Here is a 23,700-nt window from a genome sequence, read left to right on the forward strand (position 1 = left end):
CTTTTGTCGTCATCCCAAGTATCTTTTGAGTTCGTCATCCTCTATGAATTTAACTTGGAAACCTTTCTTGCTCTCTTTATTACCAATTAGGACATGTCACTGCATACTTAGGTGTGACGTAATTTTTCCCGATACGAGGGATTCAAACCATGGTCTAGAAATGTCCTAGCTCATGTTGGCGTGAAGCGCTCTCTTGGGTTGTTTTCCATACTTTCTTCCTATACCTGCCTCATGGCACACTTATTTTCAATTTGTTTCTGCTTCTTACTGATACCTTCTTGATATGTCAATACGCCTCGAACTTTGGCCTCAAGCTAATTTTCTTCTTCTTGAGCTTGGGTATGTCATAATTCCCTTCAAGTCTCATATGCTCTTCCCCCCTTTTTAAGGAGGTCCTTATACACCAATAGCCTTCGAGTATTCATCGTCTTCGATAATTATCTGCCGCTCTTCACGATCTTCTTAAGGACGGAGTTACTTTATCGTACGGTTTGACTTATCTATCTTTTGCTAGTTTCAATCTTGTATTCAATCGGAATACTTATAAGGGTCAGATCTAATTCTGATGCCTTCTTTTCAATCTTTCCATACCTCTGTATTTTATGAATAATGATTTGCTGGACCGATAAGTTAACAGGGACATTGGGATTCACTGCATCCTTTATGAAGTGTTTAATTATACCTTACTCTGTTATCTCTCATCCTTCTTCCCAACTCTATTTATAACATATCTAAAATTCTCCTTACCCTGAGTTCTCCTTCCATTTATGTCTATACAATATCATCCCATCGCTATTCCATACCCTTCCATCCACTACTAGTCCTTTCATCCGTTTAGCTCATTTATTCGTAATTCTTCTTAACTATGTGTTTGCGTTGTAGTTGTACATCAACTTTTCCTAGAGTCCTGCTACTTCTTGCTCTTAGCACGGAATTTTTACAGGTTAAACTCTCTCCATCCTCGTTCATCGAGCCTTTATCCATCTTTCTGATGCTACGGCCAGGTTTTCTTCCGTGCACATTCCTTACATTTCATTCTATTTCCTCTATGATCGAATCTCTTGGTCTTTACAGGAATTCTTGTTCCATGTCATTAATTTTCTAATCAATTGTGTCGACCCATCATCCATGTTCTTATCTTGGTCATTGATCGGTTTCCTACAACTAAATTGTTAAAGTATCCTACTTACTCCCGTTGTTAAAGATTTCCAGTTACTTTACTCCTAAATGCTCTTCTCTTCCTTCAATCATCCCATTAGCATACCTTCCCCACTTTCATCCTTAACCTTCCTTGGATTCCTTCCTCCTCGAGCGCCCTTCTCCTCTTATTATTTACAGTATCAACCCTGAGGTTCATAGAATATCCTTTTATAGTTACAGATCCGTTTTATTTCCAAATCACCTTTTAGGAGAGCTTTCTCCCTTTCCAAGGTGATTATGTCTGCTTGGCCGTGCCTTTATTTCTTCGATTACCTCTCAAGAATTGGGAATCCCTTAACATTGTTACCGAACCTACTTATTCTTCCTCACTTCCCCTTCCTATTCGTGGTTACTTCCCTTCAGTCCCATTTACCAATATTTGTTCTTATAATCCTGCACGTCCATCTCTTGTCCGTGCTACCATACCCTATTCCTTTCACATACCTACTTTCAAATTTTATCCAAATAGCCCCTTGCCTTGCCCGTCGTCCCTCTTGGAAGCTTCACTCACCCTTGTTTCTTACTCCTCTCTTTTTTTCTTTTTCTCTTTTTCCTTTTCTCAAGGCATTCTAATCTCTTTACTTTCTATATACTCACTTTCTTCTTTTCCCTGATCTTATTGCATTAGGACTTTTCAACTCTAACCAGTAGTAAAATAACATCGACTTACCTTGTAACATTTGTACAAATGTTGTAACTCGGACTCACTTTTGCCATTTGAACTTCATTACCTTGTTTGATTAATGCCTTCAGTATATAGCAACATCGGTTGCTGGGACACACATATCGGTTGGCGCAGCCATATATGGAATGTCATACACTTATATATATATTTACTAACGCCTCGCTTACAAAGTATTTCCAAATACTATTCGAACTTATCCCAATTCTAGAGCGGTAATGCGCCTTCCTTCTCTTTGCCGATCTAGTCCGCCTCATTATTCGCGACCTTTTTGGGTTTCTAACCACTCCACATACTCCAATTTCCCTTAAGATACTCCAGCTTCTCATCCGTCTCTTATGTTCGCATTTGTGGGACTCTTAGTATACTTCCCAGGTGTCACCCATCCTAATATTTCTCTCACCCCAGCACGCTTAACCTTGAAACTCTGATGAAATCCGATACGTTAGTGCTGGTATGATCGCATACACCTCACCGCATGACCTTCATCACATAACCTAGAGCAAGTTGAAGTTTTTGAAAAATTCTAAAACATTCTCGTAATGCATCTCCCTCCTAATTAGAAAAGATATCTTATTTTTCCGACTACACATATACTATTTTTCCCTTTTTAATCCTCAATATTCACCTTTCATTTGTATGTATGACTACTTTCCATCCCAAAATTTCCAAGATTCCCAATGGTGGCGAAAGCACCTTGATTATAGTTACTTATAAATACTTAATTATCTCGGTCCCTTAGGATTTCCGCTCGCCGCTATTAAGTAATAATCTACAGCAACTGCACATACATAGGAAATTCCAATAAAGTCTCATATACTTATAGTTGATCGGTCCTTAGTCTAATCTGGTGGACTATCAAGTGAAGTGTGCTCTTTGTCATTGTGTACCCATCATCTGTGCTCGTCTGGCCTTCATCATCTCTCTCATCTGAGTCCGAGGGATATGGCTAGTCGGGCAACTCTTGCTTTACCTACGGCCAGGATAGAGGGCTAGAGTATTCCGTAACACTCACTGGGGTAGCTGGTCTAACGTAGTGCTCTACCACAGGAGCAACTAGTATGATCTAGGGGATCTCTTCCTCCGGTGTCCCAGACGAACCGACAAACGGGTCCGTGTCATAATTGTCCCCTAAGGGGTCCTCCTCTTTGGAAGTCAAAAACTCTGGAGCAATCGTCGCTAGGTCCTCCGAGGGATCAGTCTCAATGGAATAACTGCGGCTCCTCCTGCACAGTCCTGGAGCCTGGGGTCCTGGATCTACTCTGGGGGCCTTCTTAGCACCACCACTGTCTGAGGCTGATCTCGTTATCTTTCGTCAGTGTGTACTTACCTACAGGAAAAAGGGGTCAGAAACGATCTCTCCTAGACTCTGGCTCTATTGCACGATCTAAGATAGAAAGAAAGGTTAATGATTCCTAAATGCCCTGCAGCCTCCTATTTATAAGTGTGGCCGGCTTCACACCTATAAACAGGACTCTACCGGACACGGTCTGTAGACAATCCCTAGGACGAACTGCTCTGATACCACTTTTGTCACAACCCAACCGATGAGCCGTGACGAGTGCCCGACCACTACTGGCCAAGCACTCCTGCTTGCATTTACTTTTCACTGATTAACCTGGGCCCATATACAATCCATAAGTGAGATGTACTGTCTCCTGAATGATCAACACCAGAAACACCGTCTCTAGAACTCACGGCCAACGCATACATACAAATATAAATACTGAGAGTAACAGCGTAAACTGATTTGGCCACTATATATACTCTACAACAAAATAAGCGCCGACGAGGGTGCATAACATTATGACTACCTATCACTGTCTATAGACCTCTATAAGATACAGACTGTAGAAGAGACAGGACAAGGCCCTGCCATACCCAAATATGTACATAACAGAATAGCATACCAAAGGGGTGTAGCTCCGGTCCAATTAGAGCTTGCTGGCTGGAACTGGAAAGAGGCCCTACTGGTAGGGCTCGCTCAGCTGGCTGCCTGATCCTACGGGCATGAATGCAGCGTCCACAAGAAAGAACGTCAGTACGAAAGGAGTACTGAGTATGTAAGATATGAATAGTAACATAGTAAGAGATACCAAACATTAAGAATAACAAAAGGAAACAATATGGAGGATAACATGAGATAAGGGAATAACCTATACATATGATAGCCTCCTAAGACGGATATCATGCATGCTTAGCTTTTCATAAAATCTTTATCATACGTATATGTCATAATAGTGCTGTGAAATGTGCAGCCCGATTCATAGATAGATATATATTATTGTCACGACCCGGCTAGGGGGCCGCGACGAGCACCCGAGGCTACCCCACTCGAGCACCCCCGTATCGTACATAACATAACATCTAGGTGAACCATAAGTCAATTCGTGCTTTTCTTATCGTTAATCATATTGATCCCATTAGACGATCATCATCATTTAACATATCATAGGCATCTATGCCACATCATAAGTACAAGGCCGACGAGGCCAACAAAAGATATACAAAACATGGGTCGACATGGCCTAACATCTCTACCCACATACACATGACTACGAGCATCTAAGAGTATGACATATCGTATGAGCGGGACAGGACCCCGTTATGCCCATAGTTATATACACAAAAGAATAAGTACCCAAAATCTACGGCTCCGAAAGAAATGGACCTCTGCTATGCAATCACTGAATAAGCAGCTATGGATCAAGTCTGTCTCCCTGTGCACCTGCGGGTATGACGCAGCGTCCACAAACAAAAGGACGTCAGTACGAAGAATGTACTGAGTATGTAAAGCATGATCAACATCAATATAGAAGCATAATAGATATCATATGAAATAGAATAGGAGGGGAGATAGTAATATCATCATCATCATGTCGCTTAATTGCATACATCGTCGTTCGTATCCCATAATAATACTCGTACCATACTTGTGCTCATATTCGTATACATGTCCTTATTCGTATTCTTATACATAGTCTTATCACATTCATATTCATATTATATACATAGTCATTTCATATACATAGCATTGACATAGCATACCCGACCTTATAGGATCGGTGTTTTATATATATACTTGGCCAACCAAGGCTCAAGATCATGCATACCTGGACCTACCAAGGCATCAAGGTTATCCGTACCTTCTGCAGAAGTGCGCGCGCGTTACGTAATCATATACATACTTTATACATAGTTATATACATATAGTCTTACCCGGCATCATAAGCTCGGGGTCTTATCATAGCCCTTTATAAGCATACATATACATATATCATAGCTCGTAAGCATCTCTAGTCTCATTTTACTCTCATCATCATTACTATCCTCCTCATTATCGTTACATTTACATTATAGACTTACTCGTCATACGAGGAACATAGTATAATCATAGTACATATCAAGGGTCGTGAGCTTATGAGCTCGGAATGTCAACCATGTGAAGACAACATACTGATATAGAGGAATTAGGAATTTGGCCAAGAACATGCCTTATGAAAGAAGGGTTAGCCTTACATACCTTTCCGTCGAACTATTCTACACTTGCACGTTCCCTTCCAAAGCTAGCGTTTATACCTTCATTAATATCATAACAATGGCCATTAATCATTCACATTACCCACATTATCTAGATTCCTCAATTTTCCTCTAATTCACCCACACTCATGGTCATAACACCCAACTTCGTCCATTCGTCTAAAGTGTTTAGTTCATGATCTTAATACCATTTATAACACATTCATATCACAACACAACAACATTCATAACTCAATTCAAACTATTTCTCAAAATGTCACTATTCATCATTCATGACCTAGTTGACCACATTTTATACAATCCATGTATTTTAACTCTGCAATACCTTAAACATCTTGTAAAAATCATGAATCGTACCTTAGAAGTTGCAGGAACAAGCTTTGGTTGATAATACTCCTCTTTGAGCAAAACCCTAGTTTTTCTCCATTTGGATTTCTTGACTTGGATGATCCTTGATGATTCCCTTACCCTTGATTTACTTGTCTTAATGTTATTGATGGCTTATAATCCTTGAAAACTCATATAATAAATGTAGAGAGATGTTTTAGAGAGAAGTGGTGTAATGTGGAAATGAAATAAGACAAGTCTTGATCCTCATATTTAATGAATTGGAAAATCTGTGCTGGGTGAACAGTGGTCGTCCATGGAGGTTTACGGTCCGTATTCCACTTTACGGACCGTCCCTCGTGGTCGTCTTTAAGCTTAAGCAGGACCAGAGACTTTGGCCTGCATGCATGGTGATTTATGACCATGGTTTACGGGCCGTAAATCACTTTACGGTCCGTCCACCAGGTCGTATTATACCTTTTCCTCAGCTGGCAGAAAGTTGAAGTTTGGCATGCCAGTTTACGACCTGGCAGTTTACGGACCGTATTGCACTTTACGGTCCGTATTTTGCAATATACGACCACTGGGCAGTTTTGCCAACTTTTAATTTTTTTCTCATTTCTCGACTTTTCATTCTAATCATCCACATCCCTTTACATACATTTCCCATGAAACATTATACACTCGCACTCCTCGCACACATCATTAGTTCATTTACTTGCGTACCAACGGGAAATTTCCGAGGTGTAACAATTATTCCTGCGGAACGTGCAGCTCGATCCACATATACGTATATACTATTGTTGCGGAACGTGCAACCCGATCCATAAATATATTATAGTGTCGAGGAACGAACGGCCCAATCAATTTAACCATATATCCCGCGTCCGGGTATCCCGCATCCGGGACGATATCATAATATACCAACTGATCAGGTGGCTATGCGTATATAACGCCTCGCCCTTTTCCCATGACCCCATATATGTATATATATATATATATATATATATATATATATATATATATATATATATATATATATATATATATATATATATATATATATATATATATATATATATATATATATATATATATATATATATATATATATATATATATATATGCATGAGAGCCCAAAGAAAGCTAGAACTCTATCGAAGTGACGTAAGGTCGATAACCTCTGATTATATTATGGAATAATAATGATCGTCATGTCTCACCTTGAAGGAACTAGCATTATGAGGTGAGACTATCAATGAAGAATAACATTAAGGGGAAGCATAGAATAAGATCATAAATCTCACAAAGCGTCAGTTCATATACTTTGGAATCTTTAGAAATAGAGTCATCATCCATGAATAAAATTTTAGAAATCAAGAAATAGCTCAACATTCTCATATTCACATTGAAACCATAAGCTTGGAACCTTTAAACATTAAATCATTCTCATCATAATCATCATAGAAATATTCTCATCTTTGGCATTATCGTCATCATGATAAAAACATGTCCCTCATTGTTGTTACCAGAGCTTACCAAATCATAAATCTCTAGTTTGGAAAAAAATATGGACATTTTGGAAAACATTTATGGATTATCAAAAAAGGAGTCATGCCTTGAATCATGAACTTCTAAATTTTAGAAATAGGGAGGTTATGGAAACATTTATGGAATCAAACAGAGGAATCATGCCTTTGAAAGAAGGGGACAAGTCTTAACATACCTGTTCAACCTCCAACTACCTATGCTTATCCGTCCGATCCCACAAGTCTACATATAAGACCATTCATACTATGATTAGGCCCGTTGTTATATACTTATCCTATGCCTTCAAATAAGTCTTCCTAAAATCTTCTGAAACTTCGACAGCATCTCCTCTATTTATATGCCTAATCCGGAATCCCAACTCAGCAACCAACAACCACAACAACAACAATACCAACATTAACCATAATATTTCCAATACCAAAATACTTCATAAACATCCCATATGTTGTTTTTCCCATATTTCCACCATAGAATTATTTTATAACTATTTAACAGCTCCATCTCTGTAAATAAACCAAGATTCACTTTAATAACAAGAGATTCATGCCTTTATCTCGATAATATCGTTATATCTTCACTTCTCCACCTTGAGCTTAAGCCACAACGCGCCGCTATATGATTTTGTAGTAGTAACTCTACGCCGTCTGGACCGGAATTTAGGAATTATACCTGATGTAGGCTAAAAATTTGATTTTGGAATGTTGGGCAAATTTCTAGAAGATTAGAGGGAGTTTGGGTGTGTTTGAGCTAAAGAAATGAGAGGGTAGCCCCTTTATATAACGGTCCAGGTTTTGTCTGGACCGACTTAAAATTTGCTCAGCGCGATCGCGCTGCCACGTGGCACGTTCGAGCTGAGTCACAGGGTCCTGCCCTGCACGTTCGAACCACCTTCTGGCGGGTTCGCGCAGGGTTAATTTCCTGCCCTGACAGCCGATCTTAAAACACGCATAACGTCTGATGCCAATATTGTATGAGAGCCCACGACCTATGATTGGAAATATATTTCAATTATCTACAACTTTCATTTTTTGTGTGTTTCCAAAATCCAAATTTATAATGACGTTTTGGCCTCTTCAAGTCAAATCATCCGAAAACATTTCCTTAAATCATCCCTTTGGAGGGCTTATGCCCATATTTGGCTTAAGGGTCCTTCTTAAGACTTGCTCAACTTCCCATGTACTACTCATATAATTTTTCATGTGTCCTTTATAAAACCCCGGCTTGTGGGCTCCACTTAGCTTACAGTAACGTGGGCTTTTCATCAAGTAACGTATGAACTGATTCACCCTATATGGTCTCCAAATGTCATACATATTTATATCTTCTTATACTCAGATCATATAATCTTCATCCCTAATCCTTGTATGACTTTACCCTTCTCTGAGTTCGTAATAAGTTGTCTATAATCTAGGTAGCGCGAAATTTTTTGGAGTGTAACAGGAATGTTAACGATTCTCCCCACGACATGTTTCTTTTACGACTATTATGAATTGCCTCAGAAATAGAGTTAAGCGGTAGTTTCATTCAAAGCTTCATAAATTCTATTCTCTAAATGATAAACTTCCATAATTCGTTCATGATTTCCATTCCAAATGTCGTGAACTCAGAATGTAATCAAAATAGAATCTTGTTTGTTATCCCATCAGTACCTATGGACTGTTAATGGTTTAAACTCCATAATGAATTCATGAATACGTTTCTCAGCATAGTAATATTCAGTATTCTAGTTTTATGTATTATAGTATGATTCTTAGTTCCTTCTTATAAATTGTTGAATGTTCAACACCTGTATTTGGGTCTGAGGCCACAATTTATGTATACATATACTTGGGACCCAGGCCATAGATTTGTGCGCTTATATTAGGCTTGAGGCCACAGATTATTAATTTAGTGAAACTGGTGATTCCATATTCAGAATAGGAAGTAGTTATGACTTTACTTCCCTTGTTCAGTTCAACTATCAGTATGTTTAGCTTCAGTTTCAGTTTCAGTTTTAGTACATTAGCGGTTTATTGATTTGGGATGCCCTTTTCACGAAGCACCCCATACCAATTTATTCTGTCAATTAGTTTTACATACTAGTGCAATTCAAATGTACTGATGTCCCTTTTTCCCGAGGCCTACATCTCACTATGCAAGTAATGATTTACAGGACGACGGATCTGCTCAATAGGATTCTCATATTAGTTGCTTAGTGAGTCCCAAACCTCCGATTACATTATGGAACAATCATTATCGCTGTGCCGATGGCCTTATCCTGGTAAACAATCAGTACCTTTAGTACTCTTCAGAGGCTTCATGGACTAGAGTTGCAGTAAGTCAATATTTAGCAGGCTTTTATGTGAGCCATGTTAGCTACATTGTCATGTTTCAGACTTATATAAGCATTCCGCATTTATGATTTATCAGTTAGTCATTTCATTATCTCAGTTTGTTTATATGTTATGTTCCGCATCAATATATACTTCTTGCTGATTCAGCTAGGCTGTTGATTCGCTCGATCAAATGTAGTCAGGCACCGAGTGTCGTGTTATGCCTATGTCATGGTTTCGGGGCGTGACAAAACTTCATATCAACTAGCAGTTCAAGTGTCCTAGGGAGTCTATGAAGCCATGTCTAGTTAGGTCACTTTTACGTATGTGTGCACACCACATATGTAAATAGTTTACCACCAAAACATTCAGGATTGTCTCACTTCTTTCATAATCTAGATTATGCAGTTAGAGCAGTACTTTCAAGAATTCTTCTATGTTGTGCGTTTTACGTATTTCAGAAAATACTTATAAAAAGTAAGTACACCAAGAGATTGCCAGCCGCTAGCCAAAGGGCTACTATTGATGCTGCCCTAGAAGTGGACTCTAAAACTCAGGGAGTTCGCACCAGTGCTCAGCGAATTGTGCCGGAATCAATGCCTCCGACTGTAGCCCCACCTATTACTGAAAGGACTACAGAGGTTTGTACTCCAGTTTCTCCCAGTTCCACTAACATGGATGTTAGGGGAGCTATCCAGCTGCTCACCCAAATTGTTGCCACGCAAGCTCAATGTCAGGGAACAGCTTCAAGTGCATGTACTTATGGAGGGTCGTCGGATTCCAAAACCCAGGAATTCTTGCATATGATGCCTCTATTGTTTACAAAATCTAATAAGGTGGAGGATGCGTAGAATTTCATTAATGGGCTTCAAAAGGTTTTGTCGTGTTATTCATGCTACTGAGTTAGAGGTAGTAGAGTTGGAAACTTATCAATTGTAGCATGCTAACATATGCTATGAGGCGGGGGAACAGTCCTGAGGGGAAGGTGACGGGAAGGTGCGTCTTCTACAACTTGGGATGAATTTGTTGATGCTTTCACTGGCCACTTCTAGCCGCTAAAGGTAAGAGAGGCATAGACCTTCGAATTTGAGAGGTTCAGGCAAAATAATATGAGTGTGAATGAGTAATACCTCAAATTTATTTATTTGGCCAAGTATGCTCCGCAGATGGTCCCCGATATGAGGACCAAAGTTAGGCGATTTGTGTTGGGTTTTATACCCGAATTGTATGGTGATGCTAATATGGATGCCCAGAATAAAGACATGACTATTACCAAGATGGTTGCTTTTGTAAAAGGTAATAAGGACAGAATGAAGGAAGAAGAAGCATTGCAGGAAAAGAAAGACAGGGAATTTAATAAAAGAGCTAAGTTTGTGGGTAACTTCAATAAAGGAGGATCTTCGGGAGGTTGAAATCGTCGGTTCTTCAAGAATAGTTCATCGAGACTTGATCCTTCTACAGCCATTTCCTTAGTTTCAAGGTCCAAGTTTAATAAGAATAGCCATAATTTCAGAGCAACAGGCTTGTTGTCCTAGGTCAGTGTGGGCCACAGGGGTTTCCAACACTCTATTTGCAACACATGTGGTAAGAGGCAATCAGAAGTGTGTTGTTCGGGAAAGGATAGTTACTTTGGGTGCAGTCACTAGGGTTACTCTTTGAGGAATTGTCCATCCGCAAAATAGAACACTGGAGGTAATGTGGCTCAATCCATAAATTCAGCAGCTCCTCGCAATTCTAAAGCCGAAGCACGGTGTGGTGTAGCAAAGTCCATTAGTATAGGCAGAGACTTGTATGCACTTACCGGTCGTCAGGATATAGAGGCTCATGTAGATGTTGTCACAGGTATGCTAACAGTTTTCACCTTTTATGTTTACGCTCTCATGGATCCCGGATCCACCCTATCTTATGTAACCTAGTTTATTGCTAAGAAAACTGGTATAGAATCAGAAAAGTTTCATGGGCATTTTAAGCTGTCCACCCAGTTCGAGAGTTAGTTATAGCAAGATGTGCATATAGGGGTTGTCCCATTAGAGTCTATTACCATAGAACAGTAGTTGACTTAGTAGAATTGGAAATGGTAGTCTTCGATGTAATCATGGGCATGGATTGGTTGGCATCATGTTATGCCACAGTGGGTTGTAGAACCAAGATCGTAAGTTTAGAGTTTCCCGATCATTTAGTTTTTTAATGGAAGGATGATGCAGTCGAGAAAGATGATCCCTAAGGGGTATTTCTATCATCTAGTCTGAGTCAGGGATGCAGACGCCCAGCTCCCAACTCTCAAGTCCGTACCAATCGTTAAGGAGTTTCCAAAAGTCTTTCCTGAAGATATTCCCTATCACGACCCAAAATCACGAAGTCACGCGGGCACCAACCATTCCCACCTCGGTAGGCAAACTCTTATATCAATTCATACATTCAACTACAATTAAGTAGCTAGAGATGAATAAGTAAGCGTCTGAATCATAAATAATCACAAGTGTGGAATTTAAGGTCTAACTCAGACAAGAGCAATTATTTAATGTCTAGAAAATACAAGTCTCAAATGCTAAACACATCTGTCAGAATGGAAGAAAATAAAGATAGTGATAGAGAAGTCTCTGGGCAGCAACTCGTCAGATGCTCATCCTCAATACTAGCAGGCCAAGCCTCAGAAATCAACCTCGGAAGTAGAAGCGGAATCTGTCTCAAACTCTACACCCTGAAAGGAGTGTAGCATGATAGCATCAGTACAAACAACACGTACTGAGTAGGCATCATAGGCCGACAACAGTTAGAGGCATCATAGGCCGACAACAGTTAGTTAACATATATAAAGAAAGAGACTGTAGAATAGACATGCTCACAATCAGGAATACATGCCACACAGTCCAAGAATAATAATCAAGCACATAGGGATCAATAACTGAATCATAGCCTATGGTGAAGCACCTAAACACAAGTTTTGCCATGTTTTTTCATAATTCCTTAGAATAACCCTAAACACTAGCACTGGCAACAATGTTACCTCGTAACCTCAAGCCTCAACCTAGGAGAAAGCTCTACTCCTTGAATCCATCAAAGCCCAAATATTTAATAATCAGGCACACGACGATTTTAAATCACTAACCAACCAAGAAGTCAATGTTCACGACCACCGTACATTACAATAAATAACCACAACTAGATATCAGTCTATATGAGTGAATGAAATATGAATGCAATGCAATGATACACACACGCTTCTGGCGGATGATGCCTACGCTCTGACAGTTATGACCTATGGGGGACCGGCGAAGTTAGTGTCCCTGCTGCAGCGCACAGCCCAATCTAAGTTAGTGTTTGGAATATATATATATATATATATATATATATATATATATATATATATATATATATATATATATATATATATATATATATATATATATATATATACATATATATACATATACATATAGATATACATATATATACATATACATATACATATATATACATATACATATACATATATATCTATATATATCTATATATGTATATGTATATGTATATATATGTATATGTATATGTATATATATGTATATGTATATGTATATGTATATATATGTGTGTGTGTGTTGTGGCGCGCAACTCGATCCTATTATATGACGACGCATGATATCAATTCCAACAAGTGTATATTAATGATAACCTTGCCACACATGGAGACATATCCCAATATCAAGATCAATATCAATTCCTTCCTCTTCACAAGTCAATAACTAATAACAGAGAGATACGGGTTCACAACCATGAATAAGTCACTAAGTATTCATATCAGAGTATCATGAAATATGAGAATGTGTGCAATGCATAATGTCAATGAATGATGACAACATATAAAATCAATCGTGCCACACAAGGACATATCTCTCGATATCGATAACAAGTCAAGTTCTTCCCTCTGTCCAAGATAATACCCATAAGTGAGGGATAGCTATATCTCCATCATGATAAGATTACTAAGAATCTAATCCCAATATATATATATATATATATATATATATATATATAAATAGGTGTATGCACAATACATGGCAAATGAGAATATAAGAATCAATCATGACACACATTGACACATAACTCAATCACAATATCCATATCATAACTTTACTTTCCTTTCCAACAACCTCAGTGATGATAAATACTCCCCCCAAATCATAAGGCAATCACTAAGCAACAACCCCAGAATCAATCATGTGGCAACAAGCCAACAATCACAATAAGTAACAACTCAATAGAACACAATAAGGCGACAAGCCATAGTCAACAACAATACTAACAGAAAAATCCATCCCAAATTCATACCCGAAGGTGCAACATGTTGTCTCCAACAATCAGTAACTCTACATATGCTTTATTAACCAAAGTCTAACCATAAGGTAAGTCGTAACTATAACACCCTATAAACTTGAACTAGGTGTGAATGTGTAAAGATCTAGTGTTAAGATAATATTTTATTTATATTAATCCATTTAGGATGAATTTGGGTGGAACGTAGTTGTTTTGAAGTCAAACCAACTAGTGAAGTTCATAAGGGCTCTTAAACTAGCCTATGTTTCGGTAGGTCTGTCTTCTGGGGCAGTTTTGTGAAAACATGCTTCGAATTTGGAAATAGCTCCTTGATTAAATTTTAGATCTTTGAAATAGCTTTCCAACGGTAGGTTCCCTATCCCAGGAGGAGTTACGTACAGAAGGTTATGCTTATTCTACGGAAGCCTATCTTTGTTGGAAATTTGGTCCAAATTACGGTGAGACGTTACGGTCCGTAACACCAATTATTTTCATCCAAACATTCTGAAAATTTTGATCACGTTAAGGTGAGACGTTACATTACGGAACAATCATTATCGCTGTGCCTCACCTTGGAAGAACTAATATCTTGAGGTGAGACAACAACAAGGAGCAACATCAATGAAATCATAAAAACAGGATTATCAAACTCATGAAAGCATCATTATCATCATCACTATCATAGAACATATCTCATCTCTAACTCATAAGAAGCTCTTTATAAAATAGACTCATAATCTCTGGAATGTAAGGAGGTCATGGAAAATAACGAAAATCTTATCACAAAAAAATCATGCCTTAGAAAAGAAGATACTAGCCTCACATACCTTTATGTCTCTTCTAACGCTACCAATTCTACGTTTTCCTCCGATGTTCACGATTCAACCATCAAGAGAATTCGTACTAAAGTTAGATAATTGGAACATACTTAAGTTTAGGCTACAGCTAACGAAAGTTGGGCAGCATCTCCTTTGTTTCTACAACTTCCTCCATGTGATATAACAACTCCCAAACATCCATAACAACATTCATCATATCATAATCAACAATCTTCATCAACCATATTTATTCAATTCTCCAAATTCCATTTCAAATCACTCATAACCAAAATTATGACACAACATCGTATTTGTTCTTGTATTATACTTCCTTAACGTCATTTGTATCATTTACAACAAGATTTTACTTATAATATATCAAGAGCCAGGATTCATGTCAACTACTATTCAAGAATACCATTATTTTAACATTTGAGCTCCATATTCTATTTTCTCCCATAATCCAAGTCTTTCAACCCCTCAATATTCTAAATAACATGCAATGATCATAAAACTTACCTTTGATAGTATGAAAATGGCCTTTGGATTAAAATACTTCACTTGAGAGAAACCCCAGCTTCAATCTAAGGAGATTTCTTAACTTGTACAAACCCTAATGAGCATTCATGTTCTTGATTCACCTGGTTTGATGGGAAATGAAATAAATGAATTTGAGTCCCTTATATAAACTTAAAAAGCTGCCCTGACTGTATTATACGAACACACATATGGTCCGTATAACTTATACGGTCCGTATGTGCGAACGTATAATGCTTCCAGTGGAGAGTCCTCTTCTGGACAAGTTATACGGTCATATATATGGGCCGTATCTTTTATACGGTCCGTATAAAGGACCATACAATCCACCAACTTCCCGAAACTTGTCCTTGTCGACTCGTTTGGTCTCCAATCCTTATGGAACCTTCTTAACACTTGTTTAACACTTCATTAATAACCTATGAAGCGTTATAAATTTCCCTCAGGACCTCATTAAATCAGTATTAGCTCGGTACGTTGCAAACCTCTTTCCAAACATGACTTATACTTTACATTCTTCAATGGACTTTCTTCTCTTGCCTCGAATGTCGTCAAAATCTTAATTAACATCGTTAGGTACCCCTTCTTACTTGTAGGGACATCATATACATCTTACCCCACATTATCTATTCACCGTGCAGCAACATGAAATTTTCCGAGATGTAACACTCTTCCCCCCTTTAAAAACATTCATCCTCGAATGCTACGTTCTCGGGAATTTTACGAAAATTTTGCCAGAGTTTTCCCTGTAATATGTCACGACCCAACCCCGTAGGACGTGACTGGTGCCCGACTTGGACACCCGTATACATATTCGTATAGCTACATGTTCAGTCCACAATAAACACCATATGGAATTCATAACGACCAAACCATGGTCTCAGATTTGTCGCATAATTATTCATATAAGAGCAAACCGACAAGGCTGCCATCACATATCAATATCATATGCAAGCCGACAAGGCTGCCTCTATAGACGAACATCATACCACAACACATCGCATAGACACAGCTGAACAGAACCCATACACAACCCACGCGTATGTCTACAGACCTCTAAAAGTATAAACCGTAACGTAACATATGACGGGACAGGGCTCCGTCGTACCCCTGGATAACCATATTCATATATAAATATATATTCATATATCATGAGATCTGTATTAGAGGTCAAAACTCCAGAACAACGGAGTACTTCAAGATAGCTGAGTAGGAGTCCTATGCTAAAGGGTCACCAAACCGACTGTCTGTACCTGCGGGCATGAAACGCAGCCCCCCGAAGAAAGGAGGTCAGTACGGAATATGTACTGAGCATGTAAAGCATGAAATACAGTAAACAGGATCATAGCTGAATAAGGAGTATAGGTAACGAGTACAATAACCAGAATACCAAATACTTGCTTTTGAAACATAACTCATGCATGTCAATATCATATATCATATCCGGCCCCATTATAGAACTCGGTGAACATGGTCGCCACCCTGTCTCTGGCGCCATAACACAGCATACTCCAGAATATAATATAACTCCGTAACACAACATAAATCCGTAACACAGCATAACTCTGTAACACAGCATAACACCATAACACAGCATAACACCAAATACATATATATACCGTACTCGGCCCTCTAGTGAGGGACTCGGTGAACAATGCAATGGAAGTGTGCACGATAACATACCCGGCCCGGGACTCGGTGAAAGACATATTGAGGTATGCACGAGCAGAGTAGTGAGAAACTATATGCAATTCAAAACGTTTTTAAGGACTCAATAGAATAGTTAACACGAACCATCGTTCACAATTTCAAATAATAGTCATATCATTTACCTTTCGGATGTCCCTGTGGATTATATCAAAATGGAACTTTGAAATCATATGTACATATCAAAATATATATAAAATGTAAGTTATGAGAATCAAGTTCATTAGCCATCCTAGTGGCTCTAGGAATAGGAGTTCCTTTGGAATCATATATATCGTATATTCATTTCACAACGATCATGCCAAAAGAAAGAAGGTTTAGCTTCACATACCTTTAGCGCTTATTCGTCACACAATATGTATACGCTTCCCAATAATACTTCAACCTATATTAAGATGCCAAAAACTACGTTTAAGTTACGGGGAGATTCAAAACGTATTCTAACGTTAGTAACTCCTTTCTAGATGTTTAGACGTCGTTTTTTCTTGTATCCAAACCAACCACATACAACCAATCCAACATCAATAATTATGTGTTCAATACCAATCCGGACAGCCCACACAATATCCCAAACAGCCAACATTCACAACATGCAATAACGATTCACATACAGCTACTACGTTCTCAAGTTACTCCTAATTGTTCGTAGCCTTAACGTTTTCAGGTAACAACTTTACAACAGCCCAAACACTATGACAACATGATGTATACTCTTAACTATAATTATTTTTTCCAACTTAATGAAAACACAAGTCCAAAACAGTCCCTAACCAACAACACATCCAAAACAGTCCCTAACCGACAACATAACAATGTTCGGAATTCTTGCAAACGTTTACGAACATATTAAGCAAACCACATACGATTCTTACACATTATTTCATGTCTTCTTTTCGTATAATTTCAGTAGGTTATGACCAGCAATCCACACGACAAGTACAACATCAATTCATGCGCAACTAAGCTACATCGTCATCTCTATAATCCTTACAACAACTCACAAACGACTTTAGTTTCAACTCCAACCATTAAACACCTGCATTTCCATCATAAAATTCATGACAATAACAATCAAAATATAAAGTAAAATCATTTCACTAACTTCTTACAAAAACAGTCCACTACACGGCTACACCATGCTTCAACATCACTCACATAAAATCATAGATTCAATTATTTTCATACTAACACAACTTCACCTTTAACCTTCCAATTCTTTTCATTCATTTTACCATGCAATCTATGATAGTAACAACCATAATTACTAAAGAAAATCAGTCCAACCATTTCACCCAAAACAGTCCCTACGGCCACAACATCATTCCAACACCAACATTCATGATTTTATGCATGTAATTCATGTTCACCAAGTTACTACCATACGTCAACATCAACATATATAACTCCATGGTTACTATCATGTTCCAACATCAACACATATCATTTCATGCATACAACTTATATTTACACATCTACATCACCCTTAATACATGAAAAGAAAGTTAGATCTTACCTTGACAACTTGACTTCTCAACTTGGCTAGCGTTTGTGAATTGAAATGAAAATGGTCCTTGTTGCTCCAATGACTATATTCACGTTTCTAGGGACCTTCTAAAGGGTTAAAACACCTTGGAAAATAATGTTTGGATCAAGACTCAAGGAGCTAATTTTCAGCCCTCTTGGCCGAATGCTTTCTCTCTCCCTCTCTAGGGTCTTCTAGTTTTCTTTCTTTGTGTTGTGAAGTTGAAATGAATGTAATGGCTGATTTATTAGTCATTATTTGGTTAACTATGATGCCTAAAAGTTGGGCACATGCTCCACTCATGACCTTGAGTCACTCCATTAACTTTACACTTAAATTTCCATTTCTTTTCTTCACACTTTCGGCTAGTGTGTTGGCCGAGCACCTCCTTTTGTTTCCTTTCTTCTTTCTTTTCAATTGTTTACAAGACAATTGCATGTGTGGTGGATGATTCATACACTAACCTTTGTCCATTGTAATCATACAAGATGAATGGCCAATATTTGAATATGAAATGATTCCTCCAACATGTTATGTCTTCATAAAATAATGCATGCCTTCATTATTCAATTGCATGCTTCAACTTTTTCTCCTCCAATTTTCAGCCATCTTGGCTGAGTATTACATGTATATTTCTTCCAATTTAATTGTCCACAATATAATGAAAGTGTAGTGGATGAATCAACATTAAATGCATATGTGTATGTCTTCCATAATAGCCTTGTTTTAGATGACTTTGAATCATCTTTTGTGTATTGCACGTTGGTGTTCCTTCTTGGTTCATGGTTGTCACAAAATTTTAATTAACACCACAATTAAGTAGTTCCTAATCTCCAATAACATTTTTATACTAAGTGAAATATTTTAACCGATTAGTTCTAGTTTAGAAATTTAAAATCCGAGGTTTCTATCTCACGTCGATTCTTTCGCGAATAACTCGACATATAAAATACGGGGTCTAACATAATATGTGGCTACCATCGTGTCACAACTGTCCACAATAATAATGCCTCACAGGGCTATAACACAATAGCGATAAATTATGGCCACACACGACCAAAAACATGAAAAGAAAAGCATACATACCTCATAATATTGATGTTTTATCTTGGATCTCTTCCGGGGTTTGAGATAAATGCGTATGCTTCGACTTCTTACCCTCTTTCGCTTGCCAATGCATCTCTTCTACTTCCGCGTCCTTTCCTAATATCTTCATTAAGTTTACATCAGTTCTTCCCTCACTACTTTAGAACCCATTTGAGAGAGTAACCAGAAATTCTCATAAAATCTTTCAATAATCTTCCTCAAATCTATTCCTGCACTCCAAGGATTTAATACCCTCTCATCCTCGCAAGCTTTATACGACCCCCGATATATATATATATATATATATCAATCCCAAACCATCTTACAGGTCTTTTCTTTATCCTTAAAGGCTTAACACACGTGTCCTTAACATACCTTAGGAATTTAGATAACGAGTTATATCCGCTCATTTATTTCAGAATGGAGGTTTACTAGAATGGCCTATCGTCCCCAAATCTCTTGAAATGGGTCGATCTTCAGATACTGGTAAAGAATCGAGCATTTTGACGAATTTTTCATGGATAGCTTATGTGATCCTGTACAATTGCCATACCTGTTTCAGCTCTAGACTCATCCTCATCCTTGACTAGTACCATGAAATTGTCTTATACAAGTTTACTCCTTATTTCCTTCTTTATCCCACTGCTCGCTTCCGGTTCTGTCCTAAGTCTATCTTACTGCCTTTACTTCACTATGAGGCCTTAATTTCTTCGTTTTTGACCCTGTCTTATTGTTTGCGCTACATCTTTCCATTAGTAGCGGCATTACTAAATTCTGAGTCAAGCACTCCACCTTTAAGGCTTTCACTATACAGTGCCTCCTAAATTATTATACGACATTGGAACTTCGCATTCCTGTAACTTGCTTGCGGTGGCTATTTCACTTGACTTCCCGTCTCAGTCCATCATTCAGCTCCCCCCTTTTAGTCTAAATCTTACTCTCATCGCCTGTGTTTTCTCACTATAAAATTATTCGTATGAGCCCCTATTATATGCAAATACCATTTTTACTCTGGTCTACCTCACGCTTTAGCCGAAGCCGCGATACTCATGTGCTATATCTTCTTGGAATTAACACTGCTCTTCCGTCATATGCTTATCCGTCAACTCTACCTCGTAATCTACATTATTGTTGTATGACTGCCTTGTTGGATTCTCCGCTCGTCTTACATTCTATGGTCCATATCTTGTATTATCTCATTCTTACGCCTTCGCTGGCCACGTTGCCTTGGAAAGTCGAAGACTACTTCTTTGATGGTCTCTTTTGGTTACCATTTTGTTGCCACAACTATCAAACCGTAAGTGTCACGACCCGACTAGGGGCCGTGACGAGTACCCGATACTTGTACCGAGCACCCCTTATCTATCATATTACCATAGATATATTTTTTTTTCGTTACTAAACATTTACATCAATAGCATAGGTATAACCTGGACTAGTAAACTTCGTTAGCACGTTATACATAGACGCGAGTAATCTGGAATACAAAACTTCCAACTATACACATCTGTCTACGAGCCTCTAGACATAGCATACATATACATGGAAAGGGCTGCGTACAGCCGAGCCCGAATATATACACAAAATAGTAGTACCAAAAGACTGGGCTCCGAGACAACTGGAGCGCTGCCAAATACTGCTGATGGAACTCCTAGAGATCAGAACCGCCTACCTGCTGACCTGCGCGGCATGAAACGCAACGTCCACAAGAAGGGACGTCAGTACGAATAGTGTACCGAGTATGTAAGGCATGGAAAATAATACAGGCAGTAGCATAGCGTGCAGTTAATAATATCATGAAGTCATAGGACAAATAAAAAAAAAAAGCAAGAAATAACCTGTGCCTAGGAAGGCCCCTTTTGGGCGGCTACCGTGCATGACTTGTCTTTTCCCCCCTTTTTCTTTGAAACGCTCCCTCTCCATGAACGTAGAAGATAGAACTTATATTATATCGTATCATGTCCTACTGCGCCCTATCGTATCCTAACGTGGCATATCAGGTCGTGTCCTATCGTGTATTATTATGGTATATCGTATCATAGCCTGGAGTATCCTGGTATATCATATCGCAGCATAGCTTGTCATACATATCTTATCATAGTATAGCGTATCATAGTATATCATATCATAGCGTAGCGTATCATAGTATATCATAGCATAGCTTTCCTTTGAAAATCTTTTCTTGTTTCTTTATATATAAAAAAATAGGATATGTCATATTGCCGAGGCGTCGGCAGCCGATCCATTTAGCCATAAATGTAAATCCCGCGTCCGGGCATCCCGCGTCCGGGACGATATCATGTCATGTAATGCCAACTGATCAGATGGAAATGCGTGTATAACGCTCTGCCCTTATTCCCATCTTCCCCGTATACGTGTACATACATCATGTTTATATTTCCTAAGCATACACACATCTTATGTACGTATACATGTTTTATATCTATCTATCTATATATATATATATCATACAAGCACGCAAGGGGGCCAAAGGAAAAATCACGTATTTGTCGGAGTGACGTACGGTCGGTGAACTCCGATTATATTACGGAACAATCATGGTCGCTGTATCTCTCCTTGAAGGAACAAGTATTTTTAAGGCAAGACTAACAACGGGAAATAGAATTAGAAGTAAACAGGGAATACAATTATGGGCATCATAGATGTCGATTCGTGAGCTTTGAAATCATTAAGGAGTGGTGTCATAGCTAGGAAGTGGAAATAAAGTTTAAGAAATAGGTTATCACCTTTCATATTCATATTCAATCCTTAGCATAGAAATCTTAGTCGCGGGTCATGCTGATCGTATTTGTCATAGGCATGTTCTCTTTTCTTAGCGTCGTCGTTATCGTTATTGGCATAGAAGTACTCCCATGGGAATAGTTATAATGTTCGTTATTTAGTAGCGGGATAGGGGGTAAAGGTTTTCTTTTGGGTTCCACTTCAAGGTAGGTCAAACGGGGATATAAAGAAATTCCGGGGCAGTGGGGCCCACCTCGGGCCGAATGAGGTAGCGTTCATGGTTTACAGGTGTTACATGTCATGGTGTTACTTGTGAGGGTTTTAGGGTAATCGGGTCCTATTTATGCAAGTTCTAGGGTGTGAGGGGTGTTTCCAACATTTTGCACATTTTCTTATTCAATTCTACTGAAGGAAATGGAAGAAACTTTAGGTGCGGATTCCAAGGAATAGGGTTGTTCCCGAGGCTCGTACCCGACTTATTATATTTAAGACATGCCATAGAAAGAAGGGTGAAGCCTTACATACCTCTTTCCGCGTCCTTTGCTACTCCGAATTCACGACACAATCTCGTCAAAATCTACAAATTGGTCAAGTTTACCAAAACTTTCATTAGTGTACTTTGAATTTGAATCTTAATGAAGCACTTTGCTACCGAAATTTTGGCAGCATTTCCTCTGTAAATATACCATCCTCGACATTTAACTTGGTCAAATTCTCATCAAACACAATCCGGGAATTTAACCCGGCCAAACTAACAACACAATATCAACAACCATACTAACAATTTCCATATTCAATCCAAGTTACATTATATCAACTCAATCAATATACTACCTCTTTCAAAACCTTCCAACTCCAATAATAACATTAACAACATTATAATTCATGTACCAACAACACCATACTAACAACATTATCTTCCATACAAGAACATTATTTTCAATTTACACAATGTTCAAACAACCCACTTTATACACACTTCCACCCGAATCTCACAATATTATCAAATACGACCACACATTACTTTCTTCCACATTTATGGACTTCACCATCATTTTACACATTCACGACATAATTTATTCAAATATAAGAATTTAAGCTAACGTCAAATTCACTTCTTTGTCGCTTCCACAACGACTATAACTTCTTTATCATTATGGAATGCATAACGACACAATTAGAACACCGCATAAAAATCAATCCGATTGTCCTACTCACATCACCATATTCGGCCACCATTAGACACACAACTACAATTTCTCCAAAATGATGCAACTTCAATTGTCAACATGGTATTCACAACACTAACAACCAACACTAGACAAATTAATTAGAACATAATTTTCTACACACAAGTACATG

This window comes from Lycium barbarum, chromosome 2 (genome assembly GCF_019175385.1).
Source record: "Lycium barbarum isolate Lr01 chromosome 2, ASM1917538v2, whole genome shotgun sequence".
Lineage (NCBI taxonomy): Eukaryota > Viridiplantae > Streptophyta > Magnoliopsida > Solanales > Solanaceae > Lycium > Lycium barbarum.